Here is a 17,009-nt window from a genome sequence, read left to right on the forward strand (position 1 = left end):
GATGTTGTGATGTGAGAATGAGGCATAAAGAGAGTGGCTGGAGCTGCTGGAGGGAGTGGACTGTGTGGAGACAGATTATGAGGCTGATATGGCAGAACACGGAGCAGAGAGAGGAAGAGAAATCCGAGGTGTGGTATGACTGCCAGCCCTCTGGGATCCAGCCTTCCCTAAGGCCAGTGCAAACTCTGTGCTGTTCAGCTGTTCAGCTAATAAACCCTCCTTTGCTTAAATAAGCTGGGTCAGATAGTCTGTTAGTTGCAATCAAAAGAGTCCTCACTGATGGAATGGAAAAAACAAACCGGCACGTTGAGCACACATCCATTTGCCCAGCTCTGAACTTGGAACCCTCATATAACCCGCATTGGATAACTTTCCCTGTAATACTGTTTCTACATCACACACGTGGAAACTGTCTCCTAGAAGCAAAGGATCACACTTAATGTCACACAGAAAGTCATTGCCAGCCAACTTTTTTTTTTTTTCCAGAAAAAGGTTAACATAGCATTTTGTGTCAAGGATAACTATTAATCAGATTTATCTGGCAGCAGAACCTTCTCTACCCTCGGAGAGCTGAAGGGTTGTGTATTTGAAAGGAACAAGTGTTTATAGCAAAGCAATTTTAACGTAGATTCACACAGATTCTGCATAGATGACAGTCATTGTGCTAGGAATTTTTGATGGACTTTATCGAGGTATAATTGATACAAAATAAAATGTACAGTTCACTGGAAATTGTATGGCTCATGGAGTTTCAATGAATGTATAAACAGTTGTGCAGTTACCACAACAATTAAAATATAGCATATTTCCATTGTCCTAATATGGAAGAAACACAAGCTGGAATCAAGATTGCAGGGAGAAATATCAATAACCTCAGATATGCAGATGACACCACCCTTACGGCAGAAAGTGAAGAGGAACTCAAAAGCCTCTTGATGAAAGTGAAAGTGGAGAGTGAAAAAATTGGCTTAAAGCTCAACATTCAGAAAACAAAGATGATGGCATCCGGTCCCACCACTTCATGGGAAATAGATGGGGAAACAGTGGAAACAGTGTCAGACTTTATTTTTCTGGGCTCCAAAATCACTACAGATGGTGACTGCAGCCATGAAATTAAAAGACGCTTACTCCTTGGAACGAAAGTTATGACCAACCTAGATAGTATATTCAAAAGCAGAGACATTACTTTGCCAACAAAGGTCTGGCTAGTCAAGGCTGTGGTTTTTCCAGTGGTCATGTATGGATGTGAGAGTTGGACTGTGAAGAAGGCTGAGCGCCGAAGAATTGATGCTTTTGAACTGTGGTGTTGGAGAAGATTCTTGAGAGTCCCTTGGACTGCAAGGAGATCCAACCAGTCCATTCTGAAGGAGATCAGCCCTGGGATTTCTTTGGAAAGAATGATGCTAAAGCTGAAACTCCAGCACTTTGGCCACATCATGCAAAGAGTTGACTCACTGGAAAAGACTCTGATGCTGGGAGGGATTGGGGGCAGGAGGAGAAGGGGACGACAGAGGCTGAGATGGCTGGATGGCATCACTGACTCGATGGATGTGAGTCTGAGTGAACTCCGGGAGTTGGTGACGGACAGGGAGGCCTGGCGTGCTGTGAATTATGGGGTCGCAAAGAGTCGGACACGACTGAGCAACTGATCTGATCTGATCTGATTGTCCTAAAAAATTTCTTTTGTGCTCACTGGCACTCAGACCCTCACCCTGGGAACCACTCCTCTGCTTTCTGTAACTAGATATTAGTTCAATATTCTGTAAGTAGATATTAGTTCATCCTCTTCTAGGACATCAATAAACAGAAACGTCTACGTGTAGTCCTGTGTGTCTGGCTCCTTTGGCTCAGCATGACTGTGGCTCCATCCACAGTGTTGCATGTATCAGTACTTCACCCTCCCTCCTTTTATTTTCTGCTGAGTAGTGTTTCTTTGTATAAATATACTGCCATTTTTAATCCAGTGAATAGGATTAAAATGCTGAGACCTGCTTCTTGGGAGGCAGGAAACACTGTATCTGCAGCCGTACTGGAGTAGGGGCTTTTGCCCTTGGGAGCAGCACTGTTGTGTCTGGGGTGTCCCGAGGGTGATGTGGTCTTACTGGTGTTTTGGGTGTGGTCCTGCTCAGATGGTTTCTTCAGGGAGAGGTGGTCTTCTGCGCCTTTGACTCAATCCCATGGTCCTTCAGACCAGCTCATCTTAGCTTCGTGCTTGTCAGTTTTTTGGTGCAGTCCTGACCTTGATAACATGAGATGGGAGAGGAAGACACAAAAGCTCGGGACTGGGTGGCAGAGTCAGTTTCTTCCCCTCAGCGCATGCCTTGCCCTCTCCTTACTTTACCACTGTTCCATGCAGCATCCGTACCAGCACAGGAAGAGGTCCTTACTGGAATGGGCTTGTAGGTCAGTCGTTGATGTTCTTGGCTGCTACATAGTATGGAAAAATCATTTGAAGAAAATTGCCTAGGATTTGCTTGTATTGGGCAGGTATGGAGAGATGATCATACTTGTTCTCTGATTTAAATCAAATACTGAAAATGGGTGTCTTCAAAACGGCCTTGACTAAAAAAATCTTTGTGAGCAGCTTTTCTGTGCTGTAGCTAAGTCCCACCGTGCAGCAGTATTATTTTGCTTTTTTGAGAGATGCTAAAGTTAATTTGCTTCTAGCTGGAAAGAAATTTTGGCTCTTGCAAGGCAATTTCTAGCAGGTCTGAAAGCATCTAGACTCTCTTAACCAAAACACTGCCAGGTGTGTATTTGACTTTTAAAATATTGTTTACACGCTGCGAAGGCCAAGTGGTGGGTGACTCAGTTGGGAGGAATGCCACACTAAAGTGTGCCAGAGCTTGGGAAATGCCTTTGGATCTAAGCTCCATTCCCCTGCTGAATGGTGCATATGTGCCGTTACAGTCTAGTGAACTTACACCAGTACTGTCCCTCTCTGAAGATTCTCAGTTGCAGTTGCAGAGGCCCCTTCTCCTACTTTAAACAGAAGGGCATTTGTTAAGAGATATTGGATAGTTTGCAAACTTCCAGGATGTTTGAAGAATCAGACTTGGGAATGCATGATCAGGAAAAAATGCCGTTTGGAGAAACAGTCAGATGAAGGATTGTCCTAGAAAAACACTGTGGTGATGGGGACTGAAAACCTTCACCACAGGGCTCACCGCTTTATTCTCTTATGTGCTGGGGGCCCAGCTTCCCTTCCTCACTGCCACATCTGCGTCTAGGGATGTGGCAGGCAGGCTGCAGCGAGGTCACATACTTGCCTGTAGCCAGCAAAGGATTCTGGGAAATATGGTTTTTAGCTCTTCGTCTGCTACAGCCCAGACAGGCAAGCTGGGAGGGACTTTGGACGGGTGCTGGCAGTGCCTGCCATAAGTATTAATACTAACCTGAACTTCACAGAGACCATGCCATTAGAGGATGTCAGCCAGAGTCTATGTACCCTTACTCAAAATACATTGTCAAAGTATGATCTTTGAGCATCTATTTCCTAATTTGTAAGATATGGCTAAAAATCCATCCTTAAAGGGCACGGTGCCCTGCTTGGGTCTCCCTTTAAGAAAGGTTTTGTTCCACTGCAGGAGAGCCTTTAGGATCTGACTTCACATTCAAGCAGAGTCTCTACTCTCTTCTGGTAGATGACAAAGCCCTGTGGAAACACTAGGGCCTGTCTACTTCGGCCCGGTGCAGGACTCCCATGATGAGAAGTCTCTGCTCTGAGGCTCCCCACAGGGTTGAGTTGGCTAAAACTTTGTCAGATTTGCATCACAGTTCTTCCTCGGTCCAATTCTGCTTTCTTCCCTTTTTATCTTCCACGGGCATTCCCTCTTTCGTATTCCTAATCTCTTCTCAGTGTCTGCTTCCCAGAGGACCCAACTGACACGCAGGACTCTTCTGAAGAGAGCAGTAATTCATGATAGCATTGGATGGAGTGCCTGATACACAAATTCAATAATGAAATAGCCTCTTACTTGGACTCCCTGATTCCTTCCCTGCTTAATAGAATGCAGGGAAATCTCTTAAACACTTGAATCTGATCACTTAATGTCACTGCTTGGAAGCCTTCTGTGGATTCTTATCACACATACAATGCAATCCAGCCTCCTCCCTTGGCTCCCTTGTCCTTAAACTCAGCCCAGACATCTCTCCAGCTTCCCCTTCCATCACTTTTATCAGCTCCAGATGCGCAGACCATGCCACGTTTTTTCCCTCTTTAGGGCATGTGCACTGGCTGTTTTACCCTTTCTGGGAAGCTCGCCTTTTCTGCTCTTTACCTAACAGGAACCTGCATTTGGAGCTCAGCTCAAATGTTACTTCCTCAAAGAGGTCTTCACTGACCACCCCTGGTAAGAGAGTCTATAAGTCAGGATAAGGTGTGTCATGCTGCACTAACAAATGAGCCCAGATCTCAGTGACGTCTAACAAGGGCATCCATGCAAAGGGAAGGCTGAAACCCTGATCCACCACAGCTTCTCTCTGGGACAGACTGTTCACAGTCTCTGCCTTGGACACTGCTGGACCCAGGGGAGAGAGAAGAGAGAACTGATTTTAAGGCTTCTGCTTGACAAAAACACGCACGGCTTCCAGCCACATTCTATTGGCCAAAACAAGTCACACAGGACACTCCTGAGTGCAACAGGGTGGGGACTCATAATGCTTCCTTAGGGAGGGCACCCTTGAGTCCCAGGGCGAGCCTAAAGTCAATGAGCTGGGGAAGGGTAATGCTCTCCCAAGAGGCAAATATTTGGAACAGCAACATATTCTACCAAAAAGTTTACCCTTAATTTGCATTCTTTTTTATTTCCTCTTTTTTGCTTTCTTTCATAGAAATTATTACAGTTGTAAACTGCAAATAAGTCCTCATTTATCCAAAAACTGTGTGCATGTCCAGGCAGATGTTTCTGGGTATGTGTGTCTGTATGTGTGTGTCATAGAGGCCTGGTCCATGATAGATTTTTTGATAAATCATTATTGAATGAATGACCACATAAATGTGGGAGAATACAGAGCCCATGCTTTGCAATCACATATGTGTGCATCCCAGCCTGCCTTTTATTAATACATGATATTGCTGCGCTGCACTTTCTTCATATTTAAAATGAGGCTGATGAAACTTTCACCAGACTTGACCCATAGATGGCGCTAAAAAACAGGAGTTTCTTTCCCACTTTGTTACTTTACTGGCTCTCATTCTTGAAATGTGTTTCCTTTTAGCACAAATGAGCATGAACATGACATTCATTGTATTGGAACAGATAAAAAAACATTTTTATACTGGCGTTGATTCAGAAACCTCATTCATTTGGCATGGGCTGTGTATTGCGACAATTTAACCTAAGAGGACCTTAGTGATTTCTGTCTCTTCCACTGTGTCTCATATTCTCTAATTAACCTGCTAAATCTGGATTTAAAAAAATGACATCTGTTGATATCTTGACTGTTTTGTTTCACTTGATGAATATTTTACACAATTTTTTTTTATGGTGATAATGTGATTTTGGAGAATTAGCCCCAACTCTTGTTTTTGATGCAATAATTACTTCTGATGTATAGACTCTCAGCCATCTTCCAGCCAACATTCAGAGATTATGATCTTTGGAGTTAAACAGGACTGGCAAGACTCTTGCGCTAACATCTTGTTCATTAGGTAACTTCGGACAACTCACTTCCCTTCTCTGAGCCCCTCACTTATCTTGAGCAAAATAGAGATGGAACTTCCCTGGTGGCTCAGTGGTAAAGAATCTGCCAGCTAATGAAGGAGACACAGATTTAACCCCTGGGTCAGGAAGATCCCCTGGAGAAGGAAAGGACAACTCACTCCAGTAGTCTTGTCTGGGAAATCCCATGTACAGAGGAGTCTGGTAGGCTACAGACCATGGTGTGGCAAAAGAGCTGGACACAACTGAGCGACTAAACAATACCAAAGTAGAGATCATGTCTGAACAGTTTCCTCCTCCAGGCAGGGTAGGTGCTGACTATAATGTCATGTCCAAGAATTAGGACCAGAGCAAGTTGGTAACTTTTTCAGGCCCATAGACTGTGGAGCATGTCCCCTGTTGGGGGTGAAGAGAAGAACGAAACCAGTACAAAACCAAGAATGCATTGTCAAAGGAATCTTCAGTTTGAAGACCCTGGACATGCAAGGTGACTGAGGGATGGAGTGTCAGGCACTGGTGAAAACAGAATGGATAAAGGATTCAGAGAATCAATTCCTAGGCAGGTTGATAAAAAGACCAGGGTCCCCGAGGAGGAGACAGGGCTCTGGCATTCTCAAGGAGAGGAAAGGACAGACATCTTGCTTTTCTCTACATTCCTTAGTCTTAGTCACATAAAACTTTTTTTCTTTAAGCCAGGAACTGATGATTATAATACAAACAACTCAGTTTAAACTCTGTACTAAGGATTATATAGCAACAATGTATCCTGCTTGAGGACAGTTTCTCCTTCCTGAAAACCTGACTAATCCTGATACCTTAGAATGTATATTATGGGAGTGGGTTTGGTGAGTTCAGTTCAGTCGCTCTGTCGTGTCCAACTCTTTGTGGCCCCACGGACTGCAGCATGCCAGGCTTCTCTGTCCATCACCAACTCCCAGAGCTGACTCAAACTCATGTCCTTAGAGTTTGATGCCATCCAACCATCTTATCCTCTGTCATACCCTTCTCCTCCTGCCTTCAATCTTTCCCAGCATCAGGGTCTTTTCCAATGAGTCAATTCTTCACATCAGGTGGCCAAAGTACTGGAGTTTCAGCTTCAGCATCAGTCCTTCCAATGAGTATTTAGGGCTGATTTCCTTTAGGATGGACTGGTTGGATCTCCTTGCAGTCCAAGGGACTCTCAAGAGTCTTCTCCAACACCACAGTTCTAAAGCATCAATTCTTCGGTGCTCATCTTTCTTTATGGTCCAACTCTCACATCCATACATGGCTACTGGAAAAACCTTAGCTTTGACTAGGTGGACCTTTGTTAGGAAAGTAATGTCTCTGCTTTTTAATTTGCTGTCTAGGTTGATCATAGGTTTTCTTCCAAGGAGCAAGCATCTTTTAATTTCATGGCTGCAATCACCATCTGCTGTGATTTGGGAGCCCAAGAAAATAAAGTCTCTCACCATTTCCACTGTTTCCCCATCTATTTGCCATGAAGTGATGGGACCAGATGCCATGGTCTTTGCTTTCTGAATATTGAGTTTTAAGGCAACTTTTTGACTCTCTTCTTTCACTTTCATGAACAGGCATTTTAGTTCTTCTTCACTTTCTGCCGTAAGGGTGGTGTCATCTGCGTATTTAAGGTTACTGATATTTTTCCTGGCAATCTTGATTCCAGCTTGTGCTTCATCCAGCCTGGCATTTCTCATGATGTACTCTGCATATAAGTTAAATAAGCAGGGTGACAATATACACCCTTGATATACTCTTTTCCCAATTTGAACCAGTCTGTTGTTCCATGTCCAGTTCTAACTGTTGCTTCTTGACCTGGATACAGATTTCTCAGGAGGCAGGTCAGGTGGTCTGGTATTGCCATCTCTTTTAGAATTTTCCAGTTTGTTGTTATCCACACAGTCAAAGGCTTTGGCGTAGTTAATAATGAATGATGATAAAATTTGCTCAGTCGTGTCTGATTCTTTGTGACCCCATGGACTGTATAGTCCAGCGAATTCTCCAGGCCAGAATACTGGAGTGGGTAGCCTTTCCCTTCTCCAGGGGATCTTCCCAACCCAAGGATCAAACCCAGGTCTCCTGCATTGCAGGCGGATTCTTTACCAGCTGAGCCACAAGGGAAGCACAAGAATACTGGAGTGGGTAGTCTATCCCTTCTCTGGTGGATCTTCACACCCAGGAATTGAACTGGGGTCTCCTGCATTGCAAGCAGATTCTTTACCAACTGAGCTCTGAGGGAAGCTGAATGAATGAAGCAGAAATAGATGTTTTTCTGGAACTTTCTTGCTTTTTTGATGATCCAGCGGATGTTGGCAATTTGATCTCTGATTCCTGTGCCTTTTCTAAATCCAGCTTGAACATCTGGAAGTTCATGGTTCACATACTGTTGAAGCCTGACTTGGAGAATTTTGAGCATTACTTTACGCATGTGAGATGAGTGCAATTGTGCGGTAGTTTGAGCATTCTTTGGCATTGTCTTTCTTTGGGACTGGAATGAAAACTCACCTTTTCCAGTCTTGTGGCCACTGCTGAGTTTTCCAAATTTGCTGGCATATTGAGTGCAGCACTTTCACAGCATCATCTTTCAGGATTTGAAAGAGGTCAACTGGAATTCTATCACCTCCACTAGCTTTGTTTGTAGTGATGCTTCCTAAGGCCCACTTGACTTCACATTCCAAGATGTCTGGCTCTAGGTGAGTGATCACACCATCGTGGTTATCTGGGTCATGATGATCTTTTTCGTACAGTTCTGTGTATTCCTGCCACCTCTTCTTAATATCTTCTGCTTCTGTTAGGTCAATACCATTTCTGTCCTTTATTGAGCCCATCTTTGCATGAAATGTTCCCTTGGTATCTCTAATTTTCTTGGAGAGATCCCTAGTCTTTCCCATTCTGTTGTTTTCCTCTATTTCTTTGCACTGATCACTGAGGAAGGCTTATCTCTCCTTGCTATTCTTTGGAACTCTGCATTCAAATGGGTGTAGCTTTCCTTTTCTCCTTTCCCTTTTGCATCTTTTCTTTTCTCAGCTATTTGTAAGGCCTCCTCAGACGACCATTTTGCCTTTTTGCATTTCTTTTTCTTGGAGATGATCTTGATCCCTGTTTCCCGTATCATGTCATGAACCTTTGTCCATAGTTCTTCAGGCACTCTGTCTATCAGATCTAATCCTTTGAATCTATTTCTCACTTCCACTGTATAATTGTAAGGGATTTAATTTAGGTCATACCTGAATGGTCTAACGGTTTTCCCTACTTTCTTCGATTTAAGTCTGAATTTGGCAATAAGGAGTTCATGATCTGGGCCACAGTCAGCTCCCCGTCTTGTTTTTGCTGACTCTATAGAGCTTCTCCATCTTTGGCTGCAAAGAGTATAATCAATCTGATTTTGGTGTTGACCTTCTGGTGATGTGTATGTGTAGAGTCTTCTCTTGTGTTGTTGGAAGAGGGTGCTTGCTATGACCAGTGTGTTCTCTTGGCAAAACTCTATTAGCCTTTGCCCTGCTGCATTCTGTACTCCAAGGCCAAGTTTGCCTGTTATTCCCGGTATCTCCTGACTTCCTACTTTTGCATTCCAGTCCCCTGTAATGAAAAGGGCATCTTTTTTTGGATATTAGTTCTAGAAGATCTTGTAGGTCTTCATAGAACCGTTCAGCTTCTTCAGTGTTACTGGTTGGTGCATTACTTGGATTACCGTGATATTGAATGGTTTGCCTTGGAAACGAACAGAGATCATTCTGTCGTTTTTGAGATTACATCCAAGTACTGCATTTTGGACTCTTCTGTTGACCATGATGGCTACTCCATTTCTTCTAAGGGATTCTTGCCCACAGTAGTAGATATAATGGTCATCTGAGTTAAATTCACCCATTCCAGTCCATTTTAGTTTGCTGATTCCTAGAATGTTGATGTTCACTCTTGTCATCTCCTGTTTGACCACTTTCAATTTGCCTTGATTCATGGACCTAACATTCCAGGTTCCTATGCAGTATTGCTCTTTACAGCATCAGACTTTACTTCCATCACCAGTCACATCCACAACTGGGTGTTGTTTTTGCTTTGGCTCTGTCACTTCATTCTTTCTGGAGTTATTTCTCCACTGATTTCCAGTAGCTTATTGGGCACCTACCAACCTGGGGAGTTCATCTTTCAGTGTCCTATCTTTTTGCCTTTTCCTACTGTCCATGGGGTTTTCAAGGCAAGAATACTGAAGTGGTTTGCCATTCCCTTCTCCAGTGGACCACATTCTGTCAGACTTCTCCACCATGACCCGTCCATCTTGGGTGGCCCTATATGGCTTGGCTCATAGTTTCATTGAGCTTGGTAAAATTTTTCTATTGTTAAGTTCTAATCCTGTTACCTTAAAATGTAAAGTATGGGAGTGGGTCTGGTAAAATTTTTATAAGCTTGAGACATCCTTTTGATTTATTGTAATAACTCTCTTGTTAACACTAGTGGGAAGGAGGGGGCATTCTCTCCCCCACTTCTGATGTCTATGTCAGAAGCTTTGTCTGTCCCTTTTCACTGTAATAAAACTTCTGCCACACAACAGCCCTGGGTGATCAAGCCTGATCCCTGGTCCCAAAGCTAAATCTTCTTCAGAGATCATGAATCCAACATCATTCACTGTAAGCTATCAGGATGTTCATAAAATGGCAGATATTCTTTGTCCCATAGAATAATTAGCAATGTTACATCATAGGCAAATAGCTGCAGCTGTTTTTTGTAGAATGTCAGCATTTCAGTTAACATCCATCGGCCAAAGGAAACCTATCCCTGATACCTTTGGCCAAAAGAGAATGATAGGATAAAAAGACTGGAAAAGAGGGCTGGTCCATTGGGAGGTCTAGGGAAGCACCGGGGCTTCACCAGCAGGAACCCACAGAGCACCCTCTGGCGCTGACGTCTGATGACTCAGTTCTGACCTCCTGTTCTCTTTATTGTGGTGAAATGTTCCCTGATGGTTCAGTGGTAAAGAATCTGTCTGCAATGCAGGAGATGCAGGAGACTTGGGTTTGATCCCTGGGTCGGGAAGATCCTCTGGTGAAGGAAATGGCAACCCACTTCAGTATTCTTGCCTGAAAAATCCCACGGACAGAGGAGTCTGGCGGGCTATAGTCCATAGGGTCACAAAGACTCAGACACGGCTGAGTGAGAGTACATAATATAAAATATACCATTTCAAGGATCTTTAATTGTATATTTTGGTGGCATTAAGCACATTTGCTGTGTTGAGCCATCATCACCACCATTCATCTCCAGAACTTCTGCCTCCTCCTCACCCAAAACTCTGTCCCCATGAAACAATGGCTTCCCAATCATATGGTAACTCTGTTGTTAACTTTTTGAGGAACTGCCATAATATATTCCATGCTGGCTGTACCACCGTTTTTATTCCCATCAGCAATGCAATGCACAAATTATCCCATTTCTCTATATCCTTGCTAACCACTGATATTTTTGATAATAGTAGTATCTTATTGTGATTTTTATTTGTATGTCCCTAAATATTAGTGACGAACATGTCTTCCTTTGCTTATTGGCCACTTGGAAATCTTCTTCAGAGTAATGTCTAATTAAGTCTTTTCTCTATCTTAAAGTTTGAGTTGTAGGAGTTCCTTATGGATTCTGGATATTAATTCCTTATAAATATGGTTTGTGAATAGTTTCTTCTATGACGTGGGTTACCTTTATAATTGGTCAACAGTCCTTCAATGCACACAAGTTTTTACTTTTGAGGTAGTCAAATTTATCTACTTTTTTTTTGTTGCCTGTGTTTTTAGCATCTGTTGCCAATCCAATGTCATGAAGGTTTCACTCTATATTTCGTTCTAAGAGTTTTATAGTTTGAGCTCTACTTTTTATTTTTTTTGATCCAGCTGGAGTTAATTTTTCTATATGGTACTAGGTGAGGGTCCAACTTTATCCTTCTGCATGTAGATATCCAGATAGCTGAACAAAATTCATTGAAAAGACAGCTCTGATCACTTTTTGTTCCTCTGTGTCTCTAACTCGAATTTCAGATGCCTGGGAAGAGTCTGAATGTGGTAGTGTATGTCGTATGCTTGTCCTACGAGGTCAGGGGAGTTGAGTGCAGGGTAGGAAAGTGCTGCTGCTGCTGCTGCTGCTAAGTCGCTTCAATTGTGTCCGACTCTGTGGGACCCCATAGACGGCAGCTCACCAGGGTCCTCCATCCCTGGGATTCTCCAGGCAAGAACACTGGAGTGGGTGGCCATTTCCTTCTCCAATGCATGAAAGTGAGAAGTGAAAGCGAAGTCACTCAGTCATGTCCGACTTCCAGCGACCCCACGGACCACAGCCTGCCAGGCTCCTCTGTCCATGGGATTTTCCAGGCAAGAGTACTGGAGTTGTAGATGAACAAAAAATAAAGGTGTCACTATACCCAGAGACAGAGTCCTAATGATGAGCATTCATTGTTCAAAGGAAAGGAATCCATCAGATTTGTCCAATTATTTACCTTCATAACAAAGAGACAGGGAGAAGAGATAGGTTTGAGTCGAGTCTTCCCTTTCTGCTAAAGAAAAATGGCAATTTATGAACCTTCCAGGAATAACAGATACCAATTTGAATAGGGTGTCTGATGATGCCCAATCACTATGAAAATCCTTGACAGATTAAAAGAACATTCAACAGGAAAGACTCTGAGTCCAGGTATCTCCAGAGAGATCTTTATGGACAACTGAGGCCCCTTGCCATTTTCTAAACAGAGAACTGAGCTTTATTCTTTTTAAATATTTTCTGCCTACAACTTTATCTAAAACTTCCACTCACCCTCAAAACGCTGTACTGTTTAAGATTTAATCTCCCAGTGAAACCATACCAGCTTTTCTGTTTGTTGTTGCTGTTCCTTTGCTTGTAATTAGGAGGGTTTCCTTTGCAAAGCTGAAAATAACAGTGCTTTCACTAGAATCGAATTGAATGAGGTGATGCCTACAGAAATCTAAGAGCCAATATAACATATAAGGACGTATTACACTTTAAAGAAAGGGACAAGTAACATATAATACTTGCTACCATATCCAGTAGCGTCAGGTGGGAACATGGGAAGAGCAATGAAAGGTTCTGCTCATCCCATTTCACAAGGTGTCTGTGAAGATGAGAGACACATAACCTATGACTTAACAACTCAGGAAGACATATGCTGGGACGATGATTGGGAAGCTGGTTGCACTAACCGAATGAGAGATATTGAGACCTGGAATAGAATAGTAGTTTTGGAAAGAAAGAAAAGGGAGTCTCCATGAATCTCAGAGGAATAAAAAGGGGGCGTATAATTTTAAAGGTAGGAAGAAGCGAGTAAAGACCTCAGGTAATGTGTTGAGTCCCACTGTTGTACCTGGGGAGTCGAGATGTCTTTCACCAAGAGAAGAATCACAAGAGGAACAGCACAGAGGAAGATGGGGACACAGTTATGATGGCCTGGTGGGGATTCTGAGTAAGCAGTTGGTGACGCAGTAGTTCCAGAGAAGTAGGGGCTAGAACCTGAAGTCACACAGCTCATGGGTGGTGTGGAGAGGAAACCTTTTCACAAGGATCCCAGGATTCTGTCTGCAAGAGTGTTGACCATGCTCCTCCATGTTCCCTATGTCTTCCAAATTGGAGCCACTGAGCTATGTGGGGGCTTCTGCCTCTAGTTTCTCTATTCCATGAACACAAGTCCTGCTAGTTATTCTTGAGATCCACCCCGAAGCCTCTAAATCAAAGCATATTGATTGACCTTAAAATTGCTCAGGTTTCCAAAGCAGGGGTGGGCCCTCTTCTTTATATTTCTTCCAATCTTCCAACTTCCTCTTTCATCATTCCCCACCCCCTCTCCCATTGCCATCACGTCACATATACTGTGTTCTCTTTCTCAAACATACCTTTCCCTCACTTCATCTGGATTTTTTCCTTTCTTTCTTTTAAGAGCAGATCAAGTGTTGCCTCCTCTGGGGAGTCTCCCCTGGTCCCTCTATGTACCTTCCTGAAGCTGGAAAAGCTGCTTTGACTCTTTGGTGTGTGTGTGCTTCCTCAGTTGTGTCCAACTCTTTGCAATTCCATGGACTGCAGCCCACCAGGCTCGTTTGTCCATGGAATTTTCCAGACAAGAATACTGGAGTGGGTTGCCATTTCATACTCGTGAATTCTTTTGTGAATTGAAGGATGCTCTCTGGAGTCCTCTAATCATGCATTGTCCCATAGGCCCAACAGACAAGTTAGCTTCTTTTGAGTCTTCACAGAGCGTTGATTTACAAAAGCCTGCTTCGGCATTTTCTCTGCAAAGCCTCTCCCTTGGGCCTTGTATTTTCTGTAAATGGCCTAAAGAAGACTCTTTAAGGTGACTCAAATAGATTCTGTATTTACATAGTATAAACAACTTTTCTGAATGAGCCCATCTTTTATCTTAGCTTAGATTATGGTTTGTCAGTAAGAACATCCTTTCTTTCAACAAAGTTGAAACTCAGGGCAATTTGTTATAAAAAGCTGGGCATGATTTAGTGCAGGAATATTAATGCTACGAGGACAGGGGTGTTTTCTTTGTATGGTGCTGTGGCCTCAGCATCTAGAAAGGCACCTGGCCAATAACAGGTACTCAATAAATATTTACAGAATGCATGATGCCATTTGTTACCATTCCATTTCTTCTCAGAGAATTGACTCTGTCCACAACCCCAGAAGGCCAGACTGGGCCAAACTGACTCCAAGTATCTCTCAAAACTGAGGGAATTAGATGGGGGAAGAGGGAAAACACTGGAGTCATAACACAGGTGGGCCAGGGCTAGATCTGGTGCTTGTGGCAGCCCAGAGCCATGGGCCAGGAGCAGTTTGGAGGTGCAAAGAAAACCAGAAGAAAATCAGTATTGTTGTACTAATCTTTGTTTCCAATCCCAATTTCCTTTGTTGGCTTAGATTCCTTTGCCTTTTTTAGACTTAAAAATTTAAAAGCTGAGATTTCTATTTCCAGACAGGAGTAATAGAGACTGGATAGATCCTCCTATCTGAAACAAGCGATAAATTGGGCAGAATGTATGAAACAATGGTTTTTAAGATATGGGATACCATACAATAAAGGATGGTGATCCTTCAGAGATGGGAACCAAATGAAGTGAGACTTATAGCTGTCCCAGCTTACTGACTCAAGAGAATTTCCAGGTCATGGTGAGGGGAAGGGTAGCACAGGTGGAGTCTGGTGGACTCCTAGAATTGAAGAGACATCATTTAGAGTCCAGGGACATCAAGGCAGCTGGAGAATAAAGTACTGCAAAGAGAGACCTGGAGAGACAGACAGACAGATAGGGAACTCCAGAGGCCTTTAGCATCCCTTAGAGTATTTGGAGAAGGCAATGGCAACCCACTCCAGTACTCTTGCCTGGAAAATCCCATGGACGGAGGAGCCTGGTGGGCTTCAGTCCATGGGGTCGCTAACAGTTGGACACGACTGAGCAACTTCACTTTACTTTCACTTTCATGCATTGGGGAAGGAAATGGCAACCCACTCCAGTATTCTTGCCTGGAGAATCTCAGGGACAGGGGAGCCTGGTGGGCTGCCGTCTATGAGGTCGCACAGAGTCGGACACGACTGAAGTGACTTAGCAGTAGCAGAGTATTGACAGGAAACTCATCAGTGCAGTAAGTCCCCTACATATGAACCATTAAGTAGAAAACTTTCAAAAATGTAAATGTGTGTTTGCATGTCCAGTCATGTAAGGTGTGAATGAAAGTGCAGCTTGCCCTCCATCTCCTATTGCTGACAATCCTTCAGTCTTGCCATCTCCCACCTCCCCTCCCTCCTCCAGTCAGTAATTCTTCTTGCCTGTTCACTTGATGCCAGCCCTTGTATGCCAGCTGTTTTACCATGTTGTTGTTGCTCAGTCATGTCTGACTCTTTGCAACCTCAGGGACTGCAACATGCTGGGCCTCCCTGTCCCTCACCATCTCCCAAAGTTTGCCCAAGTTCATGTCCATTGAATCGGTGATGCCATCTAGCCATCTCATTCTCTGACACTCTTTTTTCCTTCTGCCCTCAATCTTTCCCAGCATCAGGGACTTTTCCAATGAGCCCTCTGTTCACATCAGATGACCAAAATACTGAAGCTTCAGCGTCAGCATTAATTCTTCCAATGAGTATTCAGGGTTGATTTCCCTGAAGATTGACTGGTTTGATCTTGCTGTCCAAGGGACTCTCAGGAGTCTTCTCCAGCACTACAGTTTGAAAGCATCAATTCTTTGGTGCTCTACTTTCTTTACAGTCCAGCTCTCACAACTGTACCTGACCACTGGGAAGGCCATAGCCTTGATGATACAGACCTTTGTCGGCAGAGTAATGTCACTGTTTTTCAACACACTTTCTAGGTTTCTCATCGCTTTCCTGCCAAGAAGCAATTGTCTTCTGATTTCATGTCTGCAGCCACCATCCACAGTGATTTTAGAGCTCAAGAAGAGGAAATCTGTCACTACTTCCACCTTGTCCCCTTCTATTTGCCATGAAATAATGGGGCTGGATGCCATGATCTTAGTTTTTTTTTTTTTTTAATATTTAGTTTTAAGTTGACTCTTTCACTCTCCTCCTTCACCCTCATGAAGAGGCTCTTTAGTTCCTCTTCACTTTCTGCCATCAGAGTGGTATCATCCACATATCTAAGGTTGTTGATGTTTCTCCTGCCTATCTTGATTTAAGCTTGTAACTCATCCAGCCCAGCGTTTCTCATGATGTGCTCAGCCTATAGGTTAAACAGGGCTGCAGCGGACTGCTCAATTCTTTCTTAATTTTGAACCAATCAGCTGTTCCATAAGGTTCTAATTGTTGCTTCTTAACCCACATACAGGTTTCACAGAAACAGGTTAGATGTTCTGATATTCCCATCTCTTTAAGAGCTTTCCATAGTTTGTTATGATCCACACAGTCAAAGGCTTTAGCACAGTCAATGAAAGAGAGGTAGATGTTTTTCTGGAATTCCCTTGCTTTCTTTATGATCCAGCAAATGTTGGCAACTTGATCTCTGGTTCCTCTTCTTTTCCTAAACCCAGCTTGGACATACTTTTCAAGGTTCTGTACTATAAGATTAAAAATGTTTTCTTGTGTATTATTTTTGTGGAAAGTATTACAAACCTATTCCAGTATGGTACTATATAACCAATAGTGTTAGTTGGGTACCTAGGCTAACTACTTTGGACTTATGAGCAAATTGGACTTACTAACAAGCTCTCAAAATGGAACTTGTTTGTATGTAGAGAATTTACTGTATATGATGTGAGGATATGGGAGTGTGGAGATTATATTATAGGGAACTCACACAGGACCAGGAACAAGGCTTGTTGCCACCAGCCAGATTGGAAAACCTCATAACT

The sequence above is a fragment of the Bos mutus genome, chromosome 10, assembly GCF_027580195.1.
Source record: "Bos mutus isolate GX-2022 chromosome 10, NWIPB_WYAK_1.1, whole genome shotgun sequence".
NCBI classification, from domain to species: Eukaryota; Metazoa; Chordata; class Mammalia; order Artiodactyla; family Bovidae; genus Bos; species Bos mutus.